This window comes from Canis lupus, chromosome 14 (assembly GCF_003254725.2).
Source record: "Canis lupus dingo isolate Sandy chromosome 14, ASM325472v2, whole genome shotgun sequence".
Taxonomy (NCBI): domain Eukaryota; kingdom Metazoa; phylum Chordata; class Mammalia; order Carnivora; family Canidae; genus Canis; species Canis lupus.
In genome coordinates this window covers 22,759,183-22,785,655 of record NC_064256.1, presented here as the reverse complement: position 1 = coordinate 22,785,655, position 26,473 = coordinate 22,759,183, and the positions used below count along the sequence as shown (strand labels likewise).

Below are 26,473 nucleotides of genomic sequence, written 5' to 3'. Positions count from 1 at the left end.
ACTATTTTTATTGGCAAAGAAGCTGAGGCTCTGAGGATTTCAGGGACTCTAGAACTAAAAAGTGGCATAACTGGGGGGTTTGAGTCAGGGATGTGTAACCTCAATGGACAGTCTCTAGCCACATCATGGCTTGCAGTGTCATTCTGATCTACATTAATTCTTATTCTCTGCATTACGTTGGATTAAACTCCTGCCCTGGCCAGAGGTCCCCAGCCCCTCAGCCCCTCCCATTGGCCCAGTCCTGAACCCCATTAAAGCCCTGCCTCTAGCAAAAGGGAGGTGGTTGGCAAGGATCTGAGTTTGGCAATTAGAAGGGAAGGGAGCATATCTCTGGATAGCAGGAGGTAAGATGAGAAAGACATTCTGCTTGGGGTAAACCCAGCAAGATGGTGGTTCTGAGAGATGAGAGGCACTGGAATAGAAGTGAGGTGCTGAGGGTAGTTAGATTTTTGCCTTGCTAGTCCTTAAAGAGATTGAGAAACCAATCTGATTGAAAATTACCTAACTCAAATTTATTAACAATTGTCACTCTCCACTCCTCCAACATGTTTGGTAACAACATATTATTGTGTGTTTAAACTCTATGTTTAAGACAAAACTTGTAACTTAAACCAAGGAATTCTTTCTACCCTTCCTTTAAAATACATAAATGAGACTTTCACTGTTAGGGGGCAGAAAGAGAAGGCATGTGACAGCCAGGCACCCCTTGAAGCCCACATCCAGTCTTGAACATGGTATTTTGAAGATCAGACTGCCACTGAAAAATGAGCCACTAAATTGAAATACAGCCCAACAGAGTAATAGAGAATTGACTCTGTCATTTTATAATAATTTTGAGACATCGAGCCTGGGAAGATCATTAGTTGTGAGCTGTGCTCAGGCAGCATTGGTGCATATTATCTTCAGCACACTTTTTTCTTCTTTCAGGCCTAAGACCCTCATTCAAGTCTGGCAGTACAAAACAGAACACTCAAGGAAGAGGGAGCTGGATGAACAGCCACCTTAACAAACACAATTTTGTGTGGTTTAGTTAAAATTTTATTAGGTAATATTTGGTACCATGAAAGAATATAGGCAATGTACTTGTAAGTCACCGAACATAATGATAAGATAAACATCAGTGAACATATCACACTGACAGTCAACCAAATACAATCAATTCTGTTGAAGGTTCCTGTGTGGACTTCTGCAAACCCAGCCCCCTGTTTCCTGCTGGGGATAACCCATCTTGAATTTTGTGCTTACCATTTTACTTTGCTATTGGGTTTTTACATGTAATTTTACATGTAAAATCACATAGATTTCTATGTAGTTCTAGAAAATACATAGTCTTGCTTATTTTAGAGCTTTATAAAAATTGGGTCATATTCTAGTTTTCTGCAACTTGCTATTTTCATCCAATATTATAATTAATCCATATGTTTTATCATATCTAAATATATTCCTAAATAACTTATTATTTAGGGTTTTTTGAACTTTAGAAAATTTGTTTCATAATATGTAATTCTTTGCAACTTGATGTGTCATTACATAATTCATATAATGTCCATTTACATTCAAAGTTGTATCATATTTGTGTGAATATATCACAATATATTTAACCATTGCCTTGTCTGTGATTAAATTGTTTCTATTTAATTTTTCCTCCCTGGTCCATCAGTGTTGCTATGAATGCTCTTATGCAGTTTCGGGTGTATGCTCTTAGGCAGTTTCGGGTGTATGTGTACCAGCGTTTTTCCAGGATATATACCCTAAGGTGGAATTGTTGGGTTGCAGGACATATAAACATTCAAAACTAGTGTATTATACCAATTTTTTTCCCAGAGTGTTTGAACCAATTCATTACAAACTTGCACCAGTTGTGTATAACAGTGTCCATTGTTTGATATTCTTGTCAACTTTTAGTATTGTCAGATTTCTTCATTTTGCTAACAGTGGGTGTAAAATGCTATCTTATTTTAAATTGACTTTCTCTGGTGACATCTTACTATATTTGTTTACTATCTCTGCTGAGGCTTATGTGAAATGTCTGTTGATATTTGGAGATTTTTCTATTGGATTGTCAGTCTTTTTCTTATTGAATTTCTGGAGTTCCTTATAGATTCTGAAATTGAATTCTTTATTATTTGTGGCCTCATATCTTTGTGGCTTTTTACTTTACCTTTTTTTCCCTTAAATGAGCAGAAGTCCTCAATTTTAATGCAATCAAATTTACCCATCTTTTCTCTTGGGGATAGCACTTTTTTTTTTCTTGTTTATGCTGCCCAGCCTCTTGAGCCACTTTTTTTGGGGTAGGAACTCCCCCAGGACAGAAGAAATTGCTCTGGGTACTGAGTGTATGTCTCTGGATTTCCATCTGCATGCATGGTAATTCCTTATGATCCTATTGGCACTATGGTAATTTCTCGGTGACTGTTTTTTTCTTCATCTTTTTTAGTTATCCTCAGCATGAAAGTGGGTCTGATCTATATGGATGGCCATTAATATATTGATTTGCTGTGTGAGGGAGGGCTTCAGGTATTTTCTTATTTCCTGGAAGCTCAGCAATGCATTAAAAGGCATGTATTGGTCACCATATGGATGTTGGAAAGTAGAAGGACCATTGGGAATATCCAGACTGCTATTTAGTCAGAACAGAAGTATTTATATTCCTTTTCCAAGTTTTTCACAACTTTACCCAGATAGAAAATTGATATGCAAACATGTTGTAATGTTGACCTGGGTCTTCATCCCTTTGTCTGAAATGTCTTTCTCTCCTTCCATGACTGACTGAATCCTAATACTTCAAGGACAACTTGTGGACCTCCTTTGCATTCCTTGCTCATCTTTATCAGTTGGGCTATGCTCAACACTGAGTGCCCAACGCACTTGGCTTACACCTCCATTCTACCTTGACCACCATCTGAACAAGCCTTGCACTGAGACCATCTGCATTAATTTGCTTTTTGTTGCTTTAACAAATTGCCACGAATTTGGCAGCATACACATCACAAATGTATTATCTTTAGTTTTGTAGGTCAGAAGTCCTATGCAGGTCTCACTGAGCTAAAATCATGGTGTCATGGGAGTTGTACTTCTTCTGGAGGATCTGGGGAAGAATCTGTCTCCTTACCTTTTCCAATTTCTTTTTCTTTCTTTTTTTTTTTTTTTTTTTTTACCTTTTCCAATTTCTAGTGGCTCTCCACAATCCTTGGCTAGTAGCCCCTTCCTCTGTTTTCAAAACCAGTAACCGCAGGTTGAATTCATCTCATGCTGCCATCTCTCTGGTTCTCTGAGTATAGCTGGGAAAGATTCTCTTCTTCTTTTTTTTTTTTTAAGATTTATTTATTTATTTATTTATTTATTTATTTATTTATTTATTTATTTTAGACAGAGGGAGAGAGAGAGAGGCAGAGATACAGGCAGAGGGAGAAGCAGGCTCCATGCCAGGAGCCTGGCATGGGACTCAATCCCGGGACTCCAGGATTGCGCCCTGGGGCAAAGGCAGGTGCCAAATCACTAAGCCACCCAGAGATCCCCAGATTCTCTTCTTTTAAGGATGTGATTAGACTGGGTCTACCTGAATGACCCAAGATACTTTCATCTTCTCAAGGCCCTCAACCTTAACCATATCTACAAAATCCCTTTTGCTATGTAAGGGAAAAGGAATGGTTGGGGTCATTATTCCATGGACCGTAGCACCTATATCTTCTGCCTGCTTTCTGAGATTAGGAGCAATGCAGGCCTTGTTTATCTCTGTGTCCCTAGTTTCTGGCACATAAGAAGAACTCCATACATTTGAAAAAAATTAGAATTGACTTCATAAAAATAATTGCAGAAATAATAACTACTTGGGAGAAAAAAAGATCAAAGAAATATCACACTAGTTTAAAAAGATAATTTAGAGGGGCACTTGAATAGCTCAATTGGTTAAGTATCCTGACTCTCGATTTCAGCTCAGGTCGTGATCTCAGCATCACTTAAGATAGTCTCTCCCTCTCTCTCTGGCCCCCAACCCCTGTATGCATGCTCTCTCTCTCTCTCTAAAAAAAAAAAAAAAAAAAAAAAAAGCATTGGGACATGCCAGTTGACACCTCTTTCCCAAGTCCCAAGCTCAAGGACATACTCAGAATTAGAGGACAGAATGATAAAAGAGCCATGGAAATAGGGCAAATTACTCAAAGCACCAGAATGAAAGAGGACATATCGACTATTTTAAAATAACACAACCATTCTGAAAGGCTCCAGGATCCAGATGTCAGAGTAGAAGTTGTTAGGATAGAAGCCACAGAAGGCATCCAAGTCAAGTTGCATCAGTGGGAGTCAGCGTTATCTAAGGAATGGGCTGTCTCAGAAGGAGATTATTGTCCTACCAGAAATATTTACCCCAAGACTGCCCACGCACTTGGGTTATTTGTCTAATGGATATAAGCAATTGAGGAGACAGAGGACTAGAAGACTCTAACGATCCGTGGCAATTCTAAAAGTGTGATTAAACCAGGGTTTCAAATCTCCTAAATTTGAGTCTGGTGTGACTTGAATCTACATGAAGACTTTTTCAAAGATATTAATTTATATAAAATGATAAAACATAATGAATGATTTTAGAAATCAAATCAGTCCAATATTTTTTAAAAACCCAAATGTATAAATATATGTGTGAAATATGATTTAGGACTATCCTTGTTTTGATAATCATACAGGCACACAATATTCTAAAACATGTCTTATTCTCTTATTCTAGTGATATTTTACTAAAAGGTATAAGGAGGGAGGAAAATCTTGGACACCAACAGCATTAATCTATCTTTTCATTGCCATTCCCCAAAAGACATTGAACTATAGATTTGCAGAGAGAAAAGGCCTAAAGAGTAGACTGTCTCCTAAAGTTAGCATAATTTAGATGTCCCCTCACTATTCTAGCCAAGATTGCTAACAGCCTCATCCTCAGCCTGCTTAGCATGTTTCTCTGACCCTTAATAAAGCTGAGCATCTCGAGATCCTTGGGTAGCTCAGTCAGTTAAGTGCCCAACTCTTGGTTTCAGCTTGGGTCATGATCTCATGGTCGTGAATGAGATCCAGTCCTTCATCAACTCCTGGCTCAGCACCAAGTCTGTTTGTCCCTCTCCCTCCCCTTCTGCTCCTCCCTTTCCCTCCCTCTCCCTCTGGCCCTCCATTCTTATCTCTCAAAGAAATCTTTAAATGAAGCTGGGCATCTCTTCATGTATATTGGCCATCTTCTTTGAATTAGCAATCTTTATCATTTTTCCATTTTTTCCTTTTTATTCTTTTTGATCTATTAGAGATACGAAAATTCTGTTCTAGGTTACATGTGAATATTTTTCTCTATTGTATTGTTTACTTTTTGATGTGTTTAGGAAAAACACTGAGACTAAAATTGCTAGTCTTCCAAAACCTGAGTAGGGTATTTCTTGCAGTTAGCAAAACTAAGATTTCAACTAAATAAAAATGATAGAAATCATCTAAGATATTTTAACATTTTGGTAGGTATTTTTTTCACTGTTAAAATTCTTGAACAGCATTAGTTCTTAATAAAATGCTAAAAATTTCTTGATGTCTTAATTTAAAATGAAGACTTCTTTAGATACACATACATAGTCTATCCATTTTTCATATGGGAACGGAGAAACAGAATGTCCTATATTATCTCATCCCTGTTGGCTTGCTCCCTAGCTTAAAATGAAAATGTAAATCACCTTTTCCTCCAGAATTCTCAGATCATTAAATACAGCCTGTTTGATCCTTTATCTAGCTAGATAACACTCTCTTTGATCCTTTGTCTAGCTAGACAGCATTCTCTCTGAATTTTCCCTTTGTTTTGCTAATCATAGGAGGGGGTCCCGAATCTCCTTGAAGTGGGTGAAAGTGATAGTTTTTACTCACTGACATATCATTTTTCTTTAGTTATCTTTTTATTTTTATTTATTTATTTTTTTGGGGGGGAAAGGGGCAGGGAGAGAGAGAACTCTAAGCCACCCAGGCATCCCTAACACATCCCCATTCTAGATATTATATTGCTATGGAATATGACAAACCTGACTTCTCTGACTACCACATGTCAAGAGAAGACATGGGAAAATTTCCTTCTACCTTGGAAGCAAAAAGAAACCAGAATTACATAGTAGGAATTCTAAACAGTAAATAGGACTGTAGTTTGCAAAGACAGAAAAATTAAAGGCTTCTTTCCCTATTTCTCTCTGAAATTGACCAGACAGAGGCTTTTATTTTCACCATCCTTCAAATTTGCCCTTAAACTCCATACTCATAGTTTCTCGACATCAGTTTTAAGAACTGATGGCATTTTCCAGTTATTTGCTCCTTAGCATATTAGTTGGTGCTACTTTAAATTTATCATTTGCCTGTTTTCCCTCTCCTGCATTTTAATGAAGAATGCTATGGCTTTGCCAGTACTGCAACTTGGTTGGGATTTTTCTCAAATTAATTCTACTCTGAACAAATCACTGCTCCAACTTGTTTTCAGTTGTTTAAAACACATCTCCTACATCAGTTGTTTAAACACATCAACAAAAACCCAACAACCCCTTCCTTCATGTGATTGTCTCATCTCTAGGCTTCCAAGAAATAAATATTGGAATTTGTATAGGCTTTTCCTATGGTAGATTACATACTTTGCTATTAGAAAAATAGTGACAAATACAGTAAAATGGACTAAAATTGTGCCTATTCAAATGTTAGAATGTTACTCAAACTTGTTCCTGTATTGAAAGTTAGAGGCCAAGTCTATTAATTTGCTTCCACATTCACCATAAACCAGTAGTCCCTCTATTCCATGTCTCTGTGAATGTTGCAATCACTGTCAGTGACCTTGTCTAGCCTCTGAGAAACATTCCAGACTCTTTCCTCTCCCTTACTCCCTACACCTAATTGTCAGTGCCCCTGGTCAATCTTACCTCTTGCTCTAACATGAGTCTGTCATGGCTTCCACAATGGCCTCCACCCTATCCCTCACCTCTGATCTTTATCTGCCCAGTGCTGTGGAGCCCCAGGAAGTCTGACCCACTCGTTCTCCAGGAGGAGGAGAACGAGTACATGAGGGACTCTCCATCTCCCTATTAGGGACCGAGTACATTAGGGAGTACATTAGGGACTCTCCATCTCTCTATTAGGGACTCTCCATCTCTTCAAGACACAGAGCAATATTTTCAATGTAGTATTCGAGGGCCTTCAGGATCCTTCTGGTGTTTACATTTCTAGTTTATTTCCAAGTCCTTATACATGCTCTTCAATTCAGCTATACTCAAACATTCACTACTTTTTGAGAGCACTATTTATTTCCCTTTGGAGTTTCCCCTTCTTCACTGCCTCCCTCTCTCTTCTTCACTTAGCATTACAGAATTCATTTCATATCAGTAGATAAAGAGCTACTTTAGTTTTAAGAGCTTCACAGCTGCTCATTTTATTTAATTGATCCATCTTTGCTGGGCCTTTATATGTTCCCAATCCTTCGTTATTATGCTCACTGAATATCCTTTTATACATTATTAGCCTTTGTATGAGTATATCTATAGGATATATTCATAAAGCAAAATTGTAAGGAAAATTGTAAGGACAAAGAGAATGTACTTTTGATAAGTATGTCAAAGTGCCCTCCTTAAAGACTGTGCCAATTTACATTCCTCCAACATACAAGTGTGCCTGCTTTTTCACCTCCTCACTGTCACTGAGTGCTATCAATTATTTTATTTTTTGCTCATCTGATAGTTAAAATTGGAATCTCACTTTTGTTTTCATCTGTATTTCTCTTTCATTTTGGGACAAGAGTTGCTCCCAACTGCAGCTCCCCATGTCCATAAGAATATGTACAGAGAACAATAGCAAAGGAAATCAAAGCTCTACATCATTTCCTATACTTGAGTCAAGTACCAGAGCTGAGCTCTCTGCCAACATGGATGGACAATGTAGAATCATTTGGTCCTAGGTTAGTCTATCCTAAACTATTTCTAACCAAATGCAAAGTCTGGCATATTTTTTAGTGCTTTGAGGAAGTAAACAGAGAAAGACATTCATTCATTCAACAGTTGCTTACTAGGCACCAGGAATCATCTCTGCATTTATGAAGCTTATTTTCCAGTGGAGGAGAGAGAAAAGAGTCACATAAATGTCAAATTGAAATTAATGTGTGAAATACTGCGATGTGTTCAGTACTATGAGAGAGGTCCATTGTGCTAGAACACTTAGTAATTACAGCAAGAGAGAGTAAGTCTTCAGTGCTATGGAAGATTATAATTCTTCAAAATTATTCTTTCTCTATCTCTGCTATGCTCCCTGTGGGTAGGGTGTACTTTCCCATACATTTAACTTTGGGCTTAGCTATTGACTTGCATTTGTCTGTAGAATATATATAGATGTGAAGTATATGTCAGGACTGAGCAAAAGCTTTAAATGTATTGCATGCTTTGGCCTTGTGTCTCTTGCTCTGGACCTTCACCAAGAAGATATCATTTCTTCACCTTGGGTTCTTGGATGCAGAGAGATGAAATAAATCCCGACAAGCCCAGTTGGACCAAGCAAAGCTAGCTGAGCCCAGCACAGCTGGAACCAACTGCAGCCCTCATGTCAAGTAAGCAAGAAATAAATGTTTGTTGTCACCAGCTACTTAGATTTTGGATTGTTTTTTACAACTTCAAAAGTGGACAAATACAAACTCCTATTCCCAGGCTTGCCCTGCCTGTGTATGGGAGACTGTAAGCTCCTGGCCTGGCTGACACAAGTGAAAAGAGTAAATCTGTAGGAGATGGCTGGGTCTCTTCCCTTGTAGGAAAAGGCTCTGACATGTCTACTGCTGGAGCTTCTTAGAAGAAGAAAGAGAGAGAGAGAGAGAGAGAGAGAGAATTTTGCTTCTAACCAAGATGAAGTAAGGGCCCAGATTTATCCTTTTTCCTGAAACAACCAAACCCAGACAAAATATAGGAAACAGTAGTGTGCAAAACATTGTAAATCAGTCAAGGAAGAAGAGTGGTCCCAACAGGCAGGAAAGAAAATGAAGTGAGCCTTGCAATTGTCCCAGCCTATTGATCTGAGAGCATTTCCAAGTCACAGTGCAGAGAGAGTGAACAAAGGCAGAAATTGGAGGACTCCCTGGGTGAGCAAATGAGCTGAGTCAAGGAAGACCTAGATAACTAAAATTCTAAGGATGGGGACAGAAGGCTGGAAAAGAGACAAGTTCACAGAGTGAGAACTTGGAAAATACATGGACAGTTCTCCTTGAGTATTCAGCTAAGTACTGATGACTGAATGCATATGAGGAAACTACCCAAAACTAGAAACTGAACCCTCTGACAGATCAGAGGTAGCAGCGCTGGGTGCTAAGTGGGCCCGGAACAGTACCTGTTACACACCAGCCAGACTGGAAAACCTCAAGATTCACAGAATATTGGGTAGAGTACTTACTCTGAGCCGTAAAATAAGTGCCATTATACCTAAAAGAACTCAGATCATATAAAGTATGTTCTCTTGGGGCTCCTGGGCAGCTCAGTTGGGTAAGCATCTGCCTTTGGTTCAGGTCATGATCCTGGGGCCTAGGATCGAGTCCCAAATCAGGCTCCCTGCTCAGCAGGGTGTCTGCTTCCCCCTCTGACCCTCCCCCCACTTGTGCAAGCTCTCTCTGGCTCAGTCACTCTCTGTCGGATAAATAAGTAAATCTTAAAAAAAAAAAAAATATATATATATATATATATATATATGTTCTTTTACAACAATGAGTTTAAATTATAAACCAGTAATAAAAATATATTTTGAAAAATCTCAAAATATTTCCAAACCATATAGAATACATGTAGATCCATAAGTCAAGAAAAAAATGAAAGGGAAAATCAGAAAGTTTTTTGAATTTAATGAAAAAATTTACAACGCATCATAATTTGTAGAATGTTTAAGGGGAAATTTATAGCGCTAAATAAAAGAAAGAGTAAATTAAACCTAAAATAAGTAGAAAAAAGGAAATAATAAAGACCAGAATGAAAACTAACAAAATAGAAAGCAGAAAACAAATGGGTATATACATATAAACTTCTAGAATTCTATAATTTAAATAGATGCAGTTTATTGTATGTCAATTATACCTCAATGAAGCTGTTAAGTATTTTTAAAGGGTCTTGTAGGGAGAGAGAGAGAATAAAGGAGCTGACCCTTCTACAGCCTGAGAGAGAAAGAGAGAGAATGCTCTAGAGACTACAAATTCCTATGTACTTGGCATTTTAATATATTTTTTGGCATTTTAATATTTTAATACACATTGCTCCTGTCTAGAGGTAAATGTGGATACTTTGGTGACCTGTGATCAATCAAGTTAACATCCTTTATTCTAGTTTTCGTTTTTGTATTTTTTCTTAGTGAGAGAGAGATAGAGAGAGAACCAGTACAAGTCGGAGGGGCAGAGGGAGAGGGAAAGAAAGAATCCCAAGCAGCCTCCACACTCAGCAGTAGTGACACAAAACTCCATCTCACGACCCTGAGATCATGACCTGAGCTGAAATCAAGAGTTGGGAAGCTTAACTGACTGAGCCCCCCAGACACCCCCCATATTCTCAAGGGAAGAAAGCTGGGGGTTTGAGAGGTGGGTAGAGATCTTAACCTCTATTTACACTATTTGATCTATAAATGACCTGGCATAGTTCCAGTGATAACTCCAAGTTCTTCTGAACCCCAGCTTTACTCCCCTTGTCCCCCATCTCTATTAATGGCCTCACTATGTCACCAATCTTGCACATTTATTTTCAGTTCTTCCCTTCCTGTTGCATTCTATAAATCATTGAGTCCTGTCAATTGGACCACAGAAATTTCTATCAAATCTACCCCCTTCTCTACATGCTAACTTCTATTATCTTTGTTTTCTTTATTTTTTTAGTTGCCATGTCAATTAATAATTTACAGAATCATCAGAAATATTCTAAGATACAAAGTACATTACTTTCAAAGCACTACTCCCCATTACCTACATGATGAAGTCCAATGTTATAATTATAAGGCTGATAATTTCCTTCACAATCCAGCTTTAATGCTCTTCCATCATTCATTCTTCACCTTATGCTCCAGCCATTCTGCTTAATAATCTTAAGTGTACTAGGCAGGGTTTGATGTTGGTATTTTTGCCTTTGTGCCTTCATACCTGCTGTTTCCTCTATCTCTCCTCTGCACGGTAGACTCCTACAGAATCTCTAAGACAGGTTTTTTTTGTTTTTTGTTTTTTTGCTTTTTTATTGGTGTTCAATTTGCCAACATATAGAATAACATCCAGTGCTCATCCCATCAAGTGCCCCCCTCAGTGCCCATCACCCAGTCACCCCCACCCCCCACCCACCTCCCTTTCTACCACTCCTTGTTCGTTTCCCAGAGTTAGAAGTCTCTTATGTTCTGTCTCCCTTTCTCGTATTTCCCACTCATTTTTTTCTCCTTTCCCCTTTATTCCCTTTCACTATTTTTTATATTCCCCAAATGAATAAGACCATATAATGTTTGTCCTTCTCCGACTGACTTATTTCACTCAGCATAATACCCTCCAGTTCCATCCACGTCGAAGCAAATGGTATTTGTCGTTTCTATGAGACTTAGTTTAAACATTATATCTCTGATTAAGCCTTTCTCAGCTTCTCAAAAAAAAAAAAAAAAAAAGTCCCGGGGATCCCTGGGTGGCGCAGCGGTTTGGCTCTGCCTTTGGCCCAGGGCGCGATCCTGGAGACCTGGGATCGAATCCCACGTCGGGCTCCCGGTGCATGGAGCCTGCTTCTCCCTCTGCCTATGTCTCTGCCTCTCTCCCTCTCTCTCTGTGACTATAATAAATAAAAAAAAATTTAAAAAGTCCCCTTTTGTTTGAGCCTCTAAATAATATTGCCTTAGTGAGATCTACTAATGGCACAAGTAAAATGATAACTAACCATAACCTTGGGGCAATGAACTTGGTGCTTTGGGCTAGGAGACATCACAGAAATTCTAGTGTAAAAAGGAAATAACAGAAAGAAAGAAGGAATATGTAGGTCAGAGTTTGCAGTACTACCTTTCTTGGAGCCACCTAGAGACTAAGACTGTTTTTAGAAAGATAATAATAAAAAATGAAGAACAATCATTTTTATTAGAATAGACATTAGAAGATGAAAGATCTATGTTCTGGGCATTTAGAAACTTGTACTTATTAACCCCACCTACCTGAAAAAGAAATTATTTACTTATTGATGGAGTGACATGTGTCATTCCAATGAAGACTATAAACAGACATTTTATTTATTTATTTATTTATTCATTCATTCATTCATTCATTCAATCAAGACACAAAGAGAGAGGCAGAGGGAGAAGCAGGCTGCCTGTAGGGAGCCTGATGCGGGACTCGATCCCAAGACTTCGGGATCATGCCCTGAGCTGAAGGCAGCTCAACCACTGAGCCACCCAGGCATTCCGAAAACAGGCATTTTAAATGAGACTCATGCACCAGGGACAAGAAGGAGAACGGTCATTTCCTTTCACTGGGCAGTGTAGCCAAAATCTAATTGACAGCCTATGTGCATTCTTGTTTGCAGGTGTGACTACTACAATTTATTTTAATAAATATTCATCACTGTGGGAAAGCAACATGGTGCAAGTCAGAAGACAAGAATCCTAATTCATCTCTGCTAAAAAAAATTTCCGAGTGATTTATCTGGTTTGTTTGATAAAGGAAAATAATTTTAAATATTTTAAGATAATGAAGCTTTGAAACAACTCTATAGATATTATTTATATTTCCAGTATCAAAAGGCTCTGGCAAATGATTTTTAAATGGAGTTTTGGCAGGAATAGGTGGAAAGTTTTTCTATGATATACTTGTTATCTACACTTTCCTAGAACTGCTAGTTCCAAATTAAGGATTATCCATCTTGAACCTCTTTTCCAGTACAAATCTTACCCTTCCTCTGGTCATTCTGTTTTACACAAAACTTAAGTGAGTTTTCAAAATAAATGAATTTTCCATTATTTTATTTTTAGAAAAGCCTCCCAAATTATTTGCTACAGGATATTGAATGATATAATTTGATTTCCTGAGGCATAAAATAGAAAATAGTTATGAACATGTTAAAAGTCTTGAGTAGGTTTTTGGTACTTTCTGTATGCTTTCTTAAGTTTCCACTGCTACAGTGGGAAATCTTCAGATTTTCTTTCCAATTCAAATGACGTTGTACAGCCTTTGACAGGGAGGGCTTTTTTATCCTCTGGATTTTCATCATTTTATAAAGAACCCATGCCTTTCTGGGAGAGTTCCTTAGTAAATGTATGTTCTTTTAAAAAAAAAATCAAAAAACATTTGAACCAATTTATAATTAGAGAATTTTATTCCTGGTAACAGTCAAGGCTACTTAGTTAGACAAATCTGATTACTAGAAACAATGAAATTGTTGAAAAGAGTAGAAGAAATTTCTTAAAAGCATCAAACTGCTAATGAGATATTGAGGGATACAAGGCCTAAAATCTAAGTGGAAATTAGAGATGTTAGTAGAACACTGGAGTCTATACATACAACATTTATTCTGGAATGTCTTAAATCTTAGCTTCAGTAGATTCTGAGAATGAAAGGGACAATATTTAAAGCTCTGGACCACATGAGATAGAGAATATTATAGGAAGTTGAATAATGACTGTATGGATGTGAAGGAGATTTAAGGGTGGTAAAAATATTCTACATTTGAAGATAAAGTGGCAATCTCAGATTAGGCAAAAAGAAAAAAAAATTAACTTATAGAGCCAAAAAACTAATGGGTCCCAAGTGGGATGAATATAAAGAAAAACACACTTGGGGCAGCCCGGGTGGCTCAGTGGTTTAGCACTGCCTTCGGACCAGGGCCTGATCCTGGAGACCTGGGATCGAGTCCCACGTCAGGTTCCCTGCATGGAAACTGCTTCTCCCTCTGCCTGTGTCTCTGCCTCTCTCTCTCTCTCTCTCTCTCTCTGTGTCTCTCTCATGAATAAATAACTAAAATGTTAAAAAGCAAACAAACAAAAAGCAGAAAACCCCACTTGGCCATAACAGAGTCAAACTGATGAAAGCCAAAAATGGAAGGAAAATCTTGAAAGCAACAAGAGAAAAATGTTACATTACCTACAAAACAATAATATGATTAATAACTAACTTCTCAGCAAAAATAATGGAGGCCAGAAGACTTTGTGACATTTTCAAAATGCTGAAAGAAAGTATCTGTCCATATAGATATGATAGAAACAATCTACAAGGTTAAAAATATGCCTAATTTCAACAAGCCAAGAAAAAATTCAACTTAATATTAATACATGCTGCTTCTTAACCTAAACCATAGTTAAATTTGGTGAGCAAAGTATCATGGTGATTCTCATGTGGTTATTAAATAAGTCTTTTAAAATTTTTAATAGAAATAAATTTATAAAAGAAGTAATAGTTCTATGAAAAAAAAATGAGTTCAAGAGGTCTTCAGGAAGGATTATAAAGTGGGAAGAGTAGCACCCTAGGACACACTTCTTAAGTAACCACGATGTTAGAGGGTTGGAAATCCAAGAGAAGCCTCTGAGGAAACCTGGAAGGAGAAACCTGGGTGTCACAAGTGAGACATCTAAGCACAAAAGCCAAAGCAGGAGAGTCACTGGTGATAAATGCTGAGCCAAAGTTTGGTAAGATTTATATCAAGTGTCCACTACATTTAACAACAGGCAGTCATGGACATCTTGGCAAAAATACCCTGAGAAGAGTAATTGTTAGGGTTGGAGACTAAGGTGCTTAAAGGATAGAATGAGAGGGAAGTAAGATAGGAAATATAGTTAGTTGGGAATCCAAAGGAAAAAGGCTAGAGGGCAGTTGAAAGGGGATATGGGCTATATCAGTTAGCTATTGCTTTGTAACAAACAGCCCTAAACTCGGTATCTTAAAATAAGGATTTATTATCACTCCTGGGTCTATGGGTGAGTTGGATGGTTCTTCGGAACTGGGCCTAGCTAGGCCCATTCATGCAACTAAGGGCTCATCTAAGGGCTGACTGATCTAGAATGGTCTTACTCACAGTTTAGAAAGTTGGTTTTCTGTTGGCTGGGGTGGGGGCAGTGCCTGGACCATGTTTCATCATTCAGCATGCTAGCTCACATGGTGATAGCAGGGTTCTAAGACAGAGCACAAGCCCACAAGATCTCTTAGGCCTAGTCATGAATTGGTACTCTATCTGACACACCTGACTATCCAAAGTGAGTCACAAAGTCAGCCAAACTTCAAGATATAGGGAAAGAGATCTACCTCTTGATAGGAGGGGCTGCAAAGTTCCACTGCAAAGCCCACTGGTAGGGGTAAAGAATTGAGGCCATTTTTGGTTATCAGTCGATCAAACGGAATGAAGGCTGGTTCTTATATTTGTTTTGTTTTTAATGGAACAGGGTTGATTATATTTAAATGATGTTGGGAGAGAGCTATACAGAGGGAGAGGTTGAATATATGAAAAAGAAGAGAACACTGAAAGAAGTTTCTGAGGTACATGGAGAGCATACAATCTACAGTATGAGTGGAAGGATTAGCCAGAGATACCGGTTCCATTGCAGCACATAGGAAAGTGTAAAAGATGGGGTGCAGGCAGAACAATGTACTGATTTGGTGTTAGAAAGTTGAATGAATTATTGTCTGGTGGCTCCTTTCAAATGAGAAGAAGGATGCAAAATAACTTGTCAAGAGTGAGAGGAGAGGTAGAAAGCTTGCATATTTATAGATATAAAAGGGAAATTAGGGTAATTGTAGGTCTGGTTGAGACTGAAACCATAGCTTTGAAGCTTTACCAATAAGCATGGTGTTGTGATTCTCTCCAACCACATTAAGGTGCCTGGGTGCAGACATGCGTGGGACAGACTATTAAATTCACCTAGGGTTGAGATTTTGCTAGGCCAATGAACTAAGAAGGACAATGGAGCAAAGATGTAGAAAGAGAGTGGTGAATGGCTCATGAAATACAAATTAAACTGAGGAGAAGCAAATATGGAAAGTGGTTATATTAGTTTGCTAGAGCTGCCACAAGAATACTATAACCTGGATGTTTTAAATAAGGAAATTAATTTTCTCACAGCATTGGAGGCTAAAGTCCAGGATCAAGGTGTCAGAAGATTTGGTTTCCTCTAGGGCTTCCCTCTTTGGCTTGCAAATGGCCACCTTCCTACTGTGTTGTCACATGGTCTTCTCTCTGTGCATACATATGTCTGTGTCCCAATATCTTCTTCTGATAAGGATGCCAGTCATTTGCGATTAGGGCCCACCCATATGACCTCATTTTACCTCAATTTACCTCTTTGAAAGCCCTATCTCCAAATACAGCTGCATGTTGAGGTATTGGGGGTTAGACTTGAACATATGAATTTGGAGGAACAAAATTCACCTGAAAACAGTGGTGATAGTTGGGAACTGAAGAGATTCAACGACTGGTGGCTTTGTTGAAGTCAAAGAAATAATGTCATGCAAATGGATGAGAAAGAATTGGAAGAACAGAGTTTTGTGTTTAAAGAGTAGCATGCTTGAATTTAGAACTTCAGGTTATGGCAAAGTTTAAAACAAGGCAATAACAGTGGGTAGCTGAACAGGGGAAAGTGATCATGAACTCAAGAAGCCAAGATTCTGAAGGGATTTTCCACATGAAAATGGAAGTTCCTTAGGTCAACTTGGGGTGGAGGGTACTGATAACAGGGATACAGGTTATACAGAACTGTGAGAGAATGAGTCCCAAAGCCCTTTGGTAAATGTGGGGACAGAGTCCCTCCTTCCAGCAGGCCTTGAGAGAGATCAGACACGAAGTAGATGGGCGGACTGTAGTCCCTCTGGAGCTTCAGATTGGCTTGAGTCAGAGGACTAAGAGGAGAGACCCTGAACTCAGGATTCCTAAATGGGAGGCCCTCTGGGGCTTGGAGGTGCTCCAGGAATGAGAGGTTGTGATGCCCTTAACTGACTGGAGGAGTGAGAGCATGCTTTGCTTCTTGAGCTAAATTTAGATTGTAGCATTACTCTTACACCTTTTCCATGGGCACACAGCAATAGAAAGCAGTGAGAAAATACTGAAACATTGGGAAAATAAATGCTCTCTTGATGTTGTTGAATCATATATTTTGAAGCCTAGTCTATAGATTTACCTTATCACTATGGTTACCATGTTTTCCAAACCAAAACTTGAGACCCTTAGGCTGGTAATAGACAGAAGTTCAAAACAGGAGAGTCCTAAACCTTTGTTCAGATTCTTAATAAAAATAATAGCATATATGAAGTGAAGGCATATTATGAACCAAATTCTTCGCTAAACCTGTATTAATATGTTTAATTACCATAACAATCTACTTTTTCAAATTGACTTTTAGGTGCTCTGTATTTTGATGTGAGTCAGTCATATGTGTTGCACAAATATTTTTCTTCTATACTGTACATTACCTATTCTCTCTCAATAGTGCCTTCCGTGTTCTTAATCTTATATTGTAGTCCTATTTATTACCTTTTTTCCCTGTTTGGGACACTTTTGCTGCTGTTTAAGAAATCCTTGCTTAAGGAAATAAAGATGTCCTCCCATTATTATTCTAAAAGTTTTAATCCACTTGAAATTGACTTTGAGATATAGTGTGAAGTAGAGACCACGTTTCCCCCCCCCCCATATTTCTATCCAGTTAACTGAGTCCCATTTAATGAAGTGATGATCCTGCAGTGCCCCCTTGATCATCTGGTGAGCAAAGATGAATGATATGTTTCTGGATCATTTATCCTGTTCCATTGCTTTATTTGTTGTGAGGTTACCATTGTTAACCTAATTTTACAGATGAGAAAATATATGCACAGGCAGGTGGAGAACCTTAGGGCGTAGATCACATTACTCAGTAAATACACTCTATGAATCATATTATACATGTATTGTATGTCCCTGAATTGATTCTTCAAAGAATACTCCCCCACACAGGTAACTGGTCTTAGGAATTAATGGAAGGTTCAAGTCAGAGACATGGGTTTGCAAAGCCATTCCAATATACATTACAATGAGCTCTCTGAAATGTGTCTACAACTGTAAAATGAGAAAGTGATACCTATTGAGCAGGTTTGGACAAAACTCAAATCAGACCACGTATATATAACCTAGCATGTAGTGCTGAATGAGGTTATTTGTTTCCTAGTCTCTTGACAATAATGCTGAAATCCGAAGAAATTTATAGATAAGTTTTCTGGCATAATATGTTCTGAGCAATTTTGGTGTATTTAGTTGGTTAGTGTTTGGTTTGCTTTGGAGGTTGTCTCTAATTTGGGCCTCACTAGGGAAGTTAAATGTGTGAGTGTCAATACTTCATGGCAAAGAAAGAAGGAGGGACACAGCTGAGAAAAAACAACCAGTAGTTTGGCCAAACACTATCATGGCCAGTCATGTCTATTTTCATTCTATTTTGCAAGTATTAGTTATCTTGAGATTATGGATGAAAAATACGCAGAAAGGTAGCAACTTGCCTGAGGCATTATCGTTAGATCAACCTAGGGTTAGGATGTGTGGTTTGTTCTTTGGCTCAGATATTCATGTAGCCTAAATAGCTATGAGAACCATAATCCTTGGAGCAGTTTCTTTCTTTCTTTCTTTTCATATTTTATTTATTTGAGAGAGAGAGATTGAGATGATGAGCAGAGGGGAAAGGCAGAGGGAGAAGCAGACTCCTTGCTAGGCAGGGATCCCAGGACCCTGGGATCATGACCTGAGCCGAAAGCAGGTGCTTAACTGACTGAGCCACCCAAGTGTCCCCTGGAGCAGTTTTAAAGGTGATTTATACTTCCCACAAAAACAGGTCCTCCTATGAAATATTTCTTTTTCCCTTTCCTGCCTCTCACCTTCTTACTTTTTCTCATTCTACTTTCTCCCATCTCAATATTTCCTGCTTCATCTTTATCTTCTTCCTATGGCTTAGACCTATCTGATATGATAACCCTGTGGCATTTCCCTGCAGCCTTATGAAATGCTGCCTCTTACACCAGCATTGAGAGTATTTAGGATAAATTGATCGCAATCCAGTGAGAGGTACTTACACAGCAACCTTTAATCCTGCTGGCTGCGTCTGCCAAAGAATCTCGATGCATGAGATTGTTTACAATGCTTCAGATACTTGCAGGACAAAAAATTTTATTTTTTATTTTATTTTATTTATTTTATTTTAAATTTTTTTATTTATTTATGATAGTCACAGAGAGAGAGAGAGAGAGGCAGAGACACAGGCAGAGGGAGAAGCAGGCTCCATGCACCTGGAGCCCGACATGGGATTCGATCCCCGGTCTCCAGGATTGCACCCTGGGCCAAAGGCAGGCGCCAAACCGCTGCGCCACCCAGGGATCCCAAAAATATTTTAAATTTACCTTAAAAATGCATACGGTGGTACCTAGCCTGCCCCACTAGAGGAGGTGGGGGTGCCAGTTCATGATCCTGTCTGGTGCCCAGACTTGCCCCTGCTGTGAACGGATGCATCGGGCTGCCACAGTCTGGCGCTAGCAGACATCTGCATTATCCCACAAGGCTCCTTGCTCTGACTCAAGGCTCCTGAAACATCTCCCTAATTATGATTCCCAGGAGATAGGCCCACAGGGAGAAATGGAACTGATCGTGCATGTATTTGCCTAGTATAGAATACAAGGGACCAACATTTCTTAGTTTCAGTAATTTTTTAAAGACTTGAGCTAATGCAATTCCTCTGAAGAGCAAGAACAAAACATAGAAAAAGAAGCACAAAAGATTGGACCTGGAGTCACATTTCAAACTGGTGGTTAATGTGCACAAGTCATCTAAATAGAATAATACACATTTAATTCCAGAATGTGTAAAGACTGTGTGAAGACCATTTTAAAAAGCCAGAACATAAGTCTTATACTAACCATTTTCCCCCTACTTGCAGAATCTGAGGCTGTTCTGTGGCTTTATTAAATGGCATGTGCCTCAGGCTCTGCTTTTAATAATTCCATTTTCCCTGGAATTCTCACCATTCTAGGATCTACTAGTACACTGGAATTTTAAGCACATGATAAGGAGGACTAAGAAGCCTCTTTAGGTTTCTGTTTGCTTCCCCCCAAACCTCAGAAAGCAATTGTAGACATGTCTGGCACAATAAAAAACCCAGACCCCTCCACACTTTGAGTAGAATGCAGGATTTCTTAACCTTTGTGTCATGGTCACAGACAATGAATGGGGCTCATGCCTTGGAGCAAAGAAAAATATGAAAAGAAAAATAGAAGGGATGATAGCTTTCTTCACTCCCTTGAAGGGCTAGAAAACCAAAGGTGCTATCCTAGAACTAGACATCTCTGAAAGGTTCTCATTTCTGTCCACGAGGCTATCTCTGTCCCTTCCCTATCACTGATGTCAATGAGGCCAAGGGAGGCCTGCCAAAACCACTGCCAGGTGCTCATAATCCCAGGATATATATTTGCTAGCATGCTAGTCTCTAGAATCAACTTCCTGTTGGCAGTGGCTTCTCAGCAGTGCCTGGACAATAAAGGTTCACTTAGAGTCTGGGCCCTTAATACCCTGCTGGATCTTGGCTGCATGATCAAATCCCAGTGCTGTGGGAAAGGAAATTTTGCCTCTGTCTCAATGACATAGTCCTACACACCTTCCCTCCAGCACCAGACACATCTTTCTAGCCTACACATGTAGCTATATAGCCTATTTCAAAATTTGGAGTTTAATTACTGTCACGAAAGGACAAATACTATTTTATTCCATTTATATGACGGAGTGGTCAAAATCATAAAGACAGAAGGGTGCTGGAGGAAGGGAGACTAGGGAGTTGCTTATTGGTACAGTTTCAGAATTTCCAAGATGAAAAGAGTCACAGGCACGGATGTGAAATACGACTGAACTGTATAGTTTGAAAAGGCTAAGATGGCAAATTTTACGTTACATGTACTTTAACACAGTGAAAAAGAAAATCTGGAGCTTAATTAACATAAAGTTAAGAATGGAAAATAAAGTCGCAAACAGAAGAGAAACTGCCACCAAGTTAATGTCATTTCATTAAATGATAAGTTTTACCAGGAGAATAAATTTATTTAGCTTAGTGTGTATGCTAGGGAGATAAGAGTAAATGAGTTTACAGATTGTTTGGGGTCACATGCCCTCAGACTCAGCTCCAGGGAAAATCCAATTCCTAACCATTATACAGGGAGGATACATGTGCCTCATAGAGAAAAGAAACAGGACTTACATAAGCAAGCACCGTCAACATGTGAATTTACTTATTAATTCTTCCTTCTTCTGTTGTCCTTGTGCAACTCAGAACAGCAAGCAGACAGCCTGGCAATAGTTTACACACTCTTCCCTTCTTAGACTATAACCTCATGAGAGTTGGAAACCATGCTCTTTCTTCTGTGTTTCAGGGAACCTGATGTGAGACTTGATCCCAGGACCCCGGGATCACTACCTGAGCTGAAGGCAGACTCTCAACCACTGAGCCACTCAGGTGCCCTGAACAATTTTAAATAATGAAGAAATTAGGAACTTTTAGAAGATAACTGCAAGAGGCCCAAATCCTTTTTTTTTTTTTTTTTTTTTTTTTTTTGCTTTGATAATGTGTGATGGTTAATTTTGTGTGTCAGTTTAGTGTGGCTTTGGTGCTCAGATGTTTGGTCAAACATCAATCTAGATGTTATTAGGAATATTAGTCACATCTAAAAAAAAAACACACTTTCAATTAATTAAGTCAGAAGATTTTGAGGAAAACTTTATTTTCCATAATGTGGGAGAGCCTCATCTAATCAGTTGAAGAGGAAAGACTGGGGTTCCTTGGTTCCTTGAGGAAGATGGAATCTGCCTCCAGACTTGAGCTGCTACTCCCCCCTGGGCCTCCTGGTCAGCTAGCCCTGCAGATTTTGGATTTACCAGGCCCTTACAATCAGTGAGCCAATTCCTGACAATGACTCTATGTATATACGTCCTGTTGGTTCTGTTTCTCTGAAGGACCCTAACATTATATGAACCTTTTATAAACATCATTGGGAAGTGACAATGAATGCGTTGGTGCTAGTCTTGAAATGTTGAGATTCTAACAAGTTCTAAGGGGAAATGTGGGAAGCACCTGGATATTTAATCTCCTTAATGGAATACACATGAAAATCCTCCTAATATGATCATGCTGGATCTCATTTTCAGCCACTGGCCTTCTCTTAGGGAGAAGGTCAAATGTGCACCACACTTAGTTAACTGACTGATTAGCTAGAAAGGCAAAAGTGGCATTTAATCAGAGGGGCATGTCCAAACAAGTAGCAATGTCCTTTTTCCCCGACAGCCTAGATTCAGTCAATAATTAAATTTTTATTGAATGCAGACTATATTTAGAGTACTGAATTCAATGTTGCTGGACTGAAAAAGAAGTAAAAGATGTTGCACTCCCATTGAGCCCACATTCTAAAGGAGTAAGTTTACACCCACATGTAGACAGCAAATCAATTACAAGATTTCATAAAACTATCATTGTCAGGGAATGTCAGGTACGACCCTAAAGAACTCTTTGTGTAATGTAAACTTTTTCATCCAGCACAATTATGTTCTAGTTTGAAAAAATCAGAGATTTTTGTTAAGTGTGTATATTACCTATGGTTAAGGAAATCTGAAAAGGTTTCTCTATCAGTCAAATACCTTTATTTATAACTCCAAGACTGACTTAATTGAGTGATTTGAGAAATACAAGTTCTAAATGAACCAGGCCTAGACTTTTCTTCTTAAGACTTACATCTTAACTTCTATAAAGTTCATGTTTCTTATCATAAATCTTAGTAGAAGTTTATCATGTATGGGATTACTGAGTCCACAGCCTTCATTTTACAAATGCCAGAACTCAGTTCCTGGACGGTGAAATGATTTGCTCACAGTCACTTAGCCAGTTTTACAGTAAATTTACTACTACTCAAAGCCAGTTCTTCTAACTCCAAGAAATGTGTTCTATTGCTGGAACTGCCCCAGGTTGTCACTCAGGGAGCCTAGAAATGGGGTAAGTGACCTGGGAGTAGTTCTACACACACAACCCATCCCCAATCCATTGTGTGGTTTCATAAGGCTTCAGAGTCTGATAGTGAATAAATGGTGATTTCTAGCTTTTCTGGCTCTGGGTCATTCTTAGGTTACAGGTATTCAGAAGGGTGGATCAGCTACAAGTCAGACCTGTCGGTTAGTTGATTCTGGGTAGCCCAGTTATCATAACAGAAACTCAACTTCTTTTCTGCACAGAGCATATAGGAAATGCATTAGAAATATGAGTCAGACAGCACTTAGCTACTTCCAAAACTGCCTGTGGGTTGTTAATAGAGTATCGGTTTCAGAGTTGAAACTGAAGAGCTATTTGAGGACTTCTCAACCAGAGTATCTTCAAATTCTAAATCCACACTTAATCAAACTTTTACTGTTTTCCCCACAACCTCAATTGAGATCCACAGTGGCCCTTCTCCGTCCTCTGTACTCCGGGAGCAGATTGTAACTTAAGAGACATTTGGGGCAAGTGTCATTAGGCTTTATACCTATTTCCATGAATATTGTGTAACAATTACCACTGGCTATTATCTGTAAAACACCAATTCCTCTTTACATCAGTACTAAATCTCACCGGTTAAGTTTTACAACACAATTTCTTCTAATTCAGCAGGAATTCCAGACCTCTTAGGAATTAACCTAGAGGTCCGCACTGCACTGCTAGGGAGGGAAATTGGTCCATCTCAGAAGGGATTTCATCTCAGAAGGACTAGGCGTCCACATAGTTGGTGAGGGCCAGCAAGGCGAGAGGGTCATAAGCATTTCACATTTCCCCCCATTCTGTACCCCAAAACCTGCTTCATGTGGACTAAGGTTGGATGTTCCCTGAGAAAGCATGTCCTATAAGAAACAAGGGGTCACCATGAAGAGACCTGGCTTAGTTCCCTGTTTGTCACACTCATTACCAGTGTTTATCTCTGAGTGCGGCTAATCTTCAAGTGAGTCCAGCACTAATTGATCAAGTCATTGCTCTGGGCACCCCCTGGCACCTGGGTCTGAGCCTTCCATCAGGGCAGCCCCTTGTATAGAGGTCCACGCTGCCCTCTGTCCTCACATGATAGAATCCAGATGTCCCTGCCCTCAGCCCAGTGTCCTTTCCACACTGCCTCAGCTCACTGTGCTGACATTCAATGTTCCTGCAGTGACCCCAAATAAGAAGGGAATGCAACAGCTCCTAGCACATGAAAGTATTTGTTCAACAACATCACACACAGACAATTCATGGACATGCATGACATACTCACATTCTTATGGCAAATTTGGATATTTTAAAATTTTACTTATTTCACATGCCTTCCTAGTCCTATTTCCCTCATGTCCTCTCCAATGATAAGAGCATGAATTTACATATTTCTCAACTCTTCTGAAAAAAACAAAAGAACAAACCCCCAAAACAATACCCTTGGAATCTCTGCTTCCTCTTGTATCCCATAAGAGAGAACCAACCTCTCTGAGTCATAATTTTCCTTCTGTCCCAACCTACAAGGAAGTGACCTATCCCATGGTGGCTTGGTTCCCAGCCTCTGAAAGAGCAAGAGAGTCACGCTTACTTTTGCTGAATGTTTCTTCTTCATTACAGTCTTAATTACTCTTTCAGGTCATGAGGAAGGAGCTGGCTGGTGTAATTTAGATGATGGTATCCACAGGGGGTGCAGGTATGCAGGAAGCCCAGCGTGTTCTTCAATCCTAGCACTGCTGAGATTTAGAAGTCCAGAAAGCCAGAGGGAGAACAGCAACCTCGTCCTTGACATGGCAGTTGTGCAGGTGATTCAGAGGTGGTACTATGTACTCATCTGTTTCAGTAGCTGTCTGAGTAATGCTTTGTGTTGAAGTTGAAAGTAATAAAACAATTAGTGGCATTTTAAAAATGATTGTAAAGAAATAAGGTTGCTTTCGCAAGCCATGGGTCCTGACACATTCTTTTTACATGTGAGAGATGAAGGTCACAGCTTAGATCTGATTTGCATATCTGCCTTGGGAATTCTAGAATATCAGGGTCTGCTGTGAGTGCAATTTGTAAGAGGACATACTCCAGGCTCCTGTGAAAAAAAGGCAAAAGCAACTTCTAATCTAATGGTCTGATTCCTGGGGGTGGCGTGTTCAGTGGGGCAGAGGATACATCCAGGCAGCCACCAGGCCTTTCTCATGGAGCACTGGGGGTCAGGTAAGCAGCTGGGGCTGCCTGCAGTTTCCATAATGGCAGAGATGTGTAAGGACAAACCAGGTCAGAGGTCATGAGGAAAAGTCAAGGATCAAAAGCTGGAAACACCATCCACAAATGTTCCTTATCAAGGATAACAGGTCCACAGAGTCTAGGGTTAGAATTATACTAGATCAGATTGAGAGCAGGGTAGGAATAGGTGAGATCGTGATGGCCGCCCAGGTAACTCCAGAGTGTTGGTGGTTAGCAGGAAGTTAGCAGGAAGCAGGCTTGGTTGGAATAATTCAAAGAACCAGATGCAGGACAGCCCAACAGCAGAACACTGAAAGGTATGTTCTATATGGCAGCTGGTAATGACCTTCAAAAGCTTTTGACCTGATTTTTGGACGTTCTCGCCAAGTGAAATTTCTCTAATCCTGAGGCAAAATTCCCAGCATTCCTTGTCCATAAATAGTTTCTGCAGCATCTAGATAGCAAGTAGCAGCAACATGAGGAGGGAAAATATGAGTGTACAGATGACTGCAGATGTTGCTAGGTGATTAGTAAACAGTGACAAAAATGTGGTCATGTACCCCCAGCTCAAAAGACACAATAGCTACTCAGGAAAACTGAACGCCACTGACAAGAACTGGGTACTGAGTTCAGGGTAGGGAAGAAAAAAGTGCATGCTTGCCTGAGCGCTAACACTTTCAGCTCCTGTAGCTCCATGAAAGGCTGAGGAGAACCTCCTCGGTCCGCAGACACCTGCTCCCCTCCAGCTCCAATGCACAATATAGTTGACCCCTGAACAATGTGGGGGTTAGGGGCACTGACCCCCTGCACAGTCAAAAGTCTATAGATGACTTTTGGTTCCCCAAAAACATAACTACTAGTAGCTGTACTATTGAACAGAAGCCTCATCAATAGCATAAATAGTCAATCAACACATATTTTACATTACATGTATTATATGCTATATTTCTTACAATAAAGTAAGCTAGAGAAAAGAAAGCATTATTAAGAAAATCATAAGGAAGAGAAGATACATTTATAGTACTGTATCGTGTTTACGGAAAAATTCCGCATAGAAGTGGACCTGCGCAATTCAAACTTGCGACGTTCAGGGTCCACTCTCCCCTGGCTGCCCCTGTGGTCTTTGCTCATATACATTACATGGAGCCACTGTCCTACCATGAATCACTCAGCGGGTTCTCACAACCCGCACAAAAGGACCCCGCAGTCTCGGGCTCCTGCTTATCTGAGTCTCTCTCACCTCTTCCCGGTCACTTCTCATTGCACTGCAGCCACACTGGCACCCTTTCTGTCCCTCCACAAA

The 26,473-nt window shown here is 39.4% G+C and overlaps 1 protein-coding gene and 1 long non-coding RNA gene across 2 annotated transcripts in view; one reads left to right on the top strand and one right to left on the bottom strand.

Annotated features, from left to right (window-relative positions):
• COL28A1 (collagen type XXVIII alpha 1 chain) overlaps positions 1-1,638 on the top strand; it is a 162,135-nt gene extending 160,497 nt beyond the window's left edge. Inside the window, exon 36 of the mRNA XM_025471268.3 lies at positions 928-1,638. The gene's annotated coding sequence lies outside the window, so the exon portion shown is untranslated. The remainder of the gene's footprint in view (positions 1-927) is intronic.
• The window catches only part of LOC118350567 (uncharacterized), a 171,443-nt gene extending 145,213 nt beyond the window's left edge, over positions 1-26,230 (bottom strand). The window contains exon 1 of the long non-coding RNA XR_004804581.2: positions 24,548-26,230. This is a non-coding gene — a long non-coding RNA (uncharacterized LOC118350567). The remainder of the gene's footprint in view (positions 1-24,547) is intronic.
• Between the last annotated feature and the right edge of the window lie 243 nt (positions 26,231-26,473).